Consider the following 4,058-nt stretch of genomic DNA (forward strand, 5'->3'; position numbering starts at 1 on the left):
GACATCGGGACTGGCAGAGCGTGCTGCTCCAGAGGGTTTCCAAGGCTGTGGATCTTACTGGACCAGGTGGCCGCATATGTCCCCTGCAGATGGCTGTGGATTCTGTCTGCAGCCCAGTGCTTCACCAACTGTACCTGCAGGGCTTTTATCCAAGGCTGAGAGTCCACGTCTTCTCTCACTACTTCCTCGCTGTTCGACCAGGAGGCCCCTCAAGCCATGCAATTCAGGCTGCTCACCTGGGCCTCATCCGCATCCAGGCACATGACCCACCACGGGGCGCCCCAGCGAGTGGTCAGATTCTAATTCTCCAGAAGCCCTTGCAGGTTGTTGCCCAGTATTCCTAACATGTTGGTCGCATCACTTATTTCATCTCGTCAAAAGCTCAGTGGAACAGGCTGCCCCTGTTCAGTGATTCTCCACCTTCCTAATGCTGCAACCCTTTAATACAGCTCCTCATGTTGTGGGGCCCCTCCAACCATAAAATTGTTTTCGTTGCTACGTCATAACTGTCATTTTGCTACTGTTATGAATTAGGCAACCCCTGTGAAAGGGTCGTTCACTCCCCCCCAGGCCCCCAAGGTGGTCGTGACCCACAGATTGAGAACCCCTGCCCTAGATGGTGTAGGAATGAGCTCCATCCCTAATCTGTTTAAGTTACATTTGTACCTAAGTCAAAACTGTTAGGTTCACTTCATATCTAACATCCATCAAATGTTTGACCTGGTAATACAGTGTATTCTCTCTGCATTAAAGAAACATTTCCAGGTACACTAAAACATCTTTAACATTCAGAAAACTCCCTGCCATCAAGTGATTCTCCCTCGGAGCGGCTGCTGGTTTTGAACCCATCCCATAACCCACTACATCACCAGTACTGCACAAATGTAACACATTCGTGCAGTAATAATACACGTGCATTTAAAAGTAGCGGCCATTCATTGTGGTGAACCACTGTGTGTATGTTGAATTGTTGGTAAATAAGCGTGGTGTTGGGGCAGGGTTAGTTTGTAACTATAGGTGGTAGGAAGTCAGATACTACCTGTGGTATAAAACTCACACTCCTGAGATTAGCACTTAAAGCTTTTGAGGGCTTGCCTCAACTTACCTGAGCAATGTCAGAACACCCGGTTGGAAAATACTCAATCGGCAGCCCCAGATCAGGCAGTGTTGGCGTTCAGGATGACTGGTCAGTAGAGGCATGGCAAAACCGTGGCAGGGAGCCTCTTACACAGACCGCGCTGCCTGCAATCAAACACAGCAAGCAGGGAGGGGGAGGGACGAGCGAGATAGAGCCAGCCCGTGCGTGCGTGCGTGGGAGCACGGAGGGTTTACTCCGGCTTTTCAGGCTGCCCTCCACGGACCTCATCTTCAGCGAGGCGGATCTCAGGCAGTGCGTGGTCACAAACGAGTGCTGCCTCCTGTGTGGTTGTTTTGCTGTAGAGCCCTCTCACCTCCCACTACCAGCAAGCTTGCCAGCAAGCGCCTGGCCTGCGTCCTATGTCTGCTGCACTCGCTTGCCCCAAGTAGGAAGGGGATGTTGGGAGCCCATCCGAATTGAATTGACCTTTGGAATGCAGGTGTCACAGCTCTGTGGGGGCCAGATAGTGTCGCATCCCCCATCGGTGGGGAGACACCAGCTCTGCCGCCCGCCCAGTAGGCACTGGGAAATACTGGCAAGCCATGCTTTACAAGCCGCTGTGGGCAGGTGATGATGACTACAGAGAGAAATGCCACTTCCTTTCCAAACAAATTCTGGCTTCGTTTCTAAATCAAGAGACTTCCCTTTTGCTTATCTTTTTGAACTTTCTGGTTGGTTGGTTTGTTTTTGCCCTTAAAAGAGCCCTTCAGCTACAGCAGCCTGCAATGGAGGCAAGATGGGAGTCCTATTCCCTGAAAGCTAGGCCTCTCTGCCCATGCTCCATGCCCATCCCGGACCCCGGCCCACGTAGGGGCCAACCTTGCAGTCTGGCATCAGCCTGGCCCTGAGCCATCACACGGCGTCGGGCCACCAAGGCTTGCTCACTGAGTCAGCCGTCCCCAAAGCAGCGTGGCAGCCGGAGCCTGTGCGCTGACTCTGACTCACACGGGGTCCTTTCCCAGACACCCATGATCAGCACCTGAAGGTGTCTGAGATAAGTGAACCTCTGCTTGTCCTCGGGCACTCAGGGTGGGGCCCATGGTGGGTGTGTGCCAGCCTGCCTGAGGGGGTCGGGCTGCAGGCCAGGGTCGGAGCCTCCCCCTTTCCTCAGACACACCCAGACACACACACACACACACATGCAGATTCTCAGAGATTTTCAGCACATGCACATGGAGATTCTCAACACACAGTCTCCTCAACACACACACGCAGAGATTCTCAGCGTCCCGGGGGGCCAGTCAATGGTCGTGACTAGCATGGAGGGCTCTCAGTCCCAAGGCAACATTGAGGGGAAGACGTACAACTGCAAGGAGATGTGACTTAGGGTTTTCTTCACGCACAGGCTCATTACTGCTCACCTGTCAACCACAACCGAGCTGACAGAATGCCGACTGTAGGTGCTTCAGTCCGTGCTGCCCTCAATCCCTCTGCACCGCCCACTCCCCCACCCTGTGGGGTTCACCACGACGGTGACACAGGCACTGTGAGTGTGGGGGTCAGACCAGAGTCCCCACCACCACCACACACACACACACAATGCGGGGATTCTCTCAGTAGGTTCCCAGTGCAATTCCGAGAACATTGTCCTGCAAGCAGCTCTGAGACAAGACAAGCAAACATGAGAGATTCTTCATGTTGCGCCCAAGCCAGCCTCCGAGGAGAGTGCCCCGGGGGTGCCCAGGGGAGTCCATGCGGAAGAAGAGGAACATTTACAGACCGGCTATGACCCAGCATTCCAATGAGACTGCCACAAAACCAAACTCGCTGCCACTGAGTCAATTCTGACTGAGCAACCCCACAGGCCAGAGCAAGGAATTCCCCTGTGAGTTTCTGAAACTAGACACCTGCTCGGGGGCAGAAAGCCTCGTCTTCCTCCCTTGGATTGGGTGGTGACTTCAGATGGCTTACCTTGGTGTTAACCGCCCAACACAACCCATGGTGCCACCAGGGCTTGAAAACCTCCGTAGAAATTGGGTGGGCGGCGGAGGGGGGGCAGTCAGGGAGAAGATTATACAGTAGGAAGATTTTTAAAGAGGAGATCTTTTTTAAAAAAGAATGGAATTGAATGTGTTTCGTTGGTCTAAGACGGTAACCATGAGGAGCCCTGGCAGCATAGTCTTACATGTTGGGCTGCTAACCACAAGGCTGGCAGTTGAAAGCCACCAGCCGCTCCAGGGAGAACGAAGGGGCTTTCTCCTCCTGTGAGTAGTTCGGGTCTCCCAAACTCGCGGGGGCAGCACTCCCTTGGTCACGATGAGTCCCCATGGACCCAAAGTGGTGAGTTGGCGTTTAGGAAGGCGAGCCTAGGAACCTGACAATGATGCTGTGGGTTTGGTTAAGAAGGGAACCTCTGACATTTTGAGGTTGCTAAAATCCACAAATTTGACTAGAGTCTATGAAACTATAAAACGAACCATAGCAAAAATTAGCCAAGTACAACATCAGGAAATTTTTTAATCAAACGCGACAGTAATTTGCCCTAGAAAAGGACAAACCCCAAATCCCCAAACCAGTTGCTGCCGAGTGGATTCCAGCTCATCCGCACTCAAGAGCCAGCCCAGAGTAGAGCTTCCGCCTTGAGTGCACAGGGCTGACTTTTTCTATAGCTGACTGACAGGTTTTTCCCCTGTGGGGGGTTCAATGTGCAGCCGAGCACTTAACCACTGTGCCATCAGGGCGCCTCATAAATAGTTCATACAAGTTAATAAGATGTGATTATAATAGAGGAAGGCGTGAAGGACATTGCTTAGACAGCTCACATAAAAGGAAGTAAACAAAGATTTTCAGTTTTTTATACAATCAAAGATCGGCGAATTAAATGAAGTATCAGTTTACCTATTAAAGTAGAAAGATGTGCACATATTACTGATAAATTGTGCACATATTACTGGGCAGAGGGTCTTGAAAGTTCACAATA

The sequence above is a fragment of the Echinops telfairi genome, unplaced genomic scaffold (genome assembly GCF_000313985.2).
Source record: "Echinops telfairi isolate 266 unplaced genomic scaffold, ASM31398v2 ScPeMD7_7424;HRSCAF=8462, whole genome shotgun sequence".
NCBI classification, from domain to species: Eukaryota; Metazoa; Chordata; class Mammalia; order Afrosoricida; family Tenrecidae; genus Echinops; species Echinops telfairi.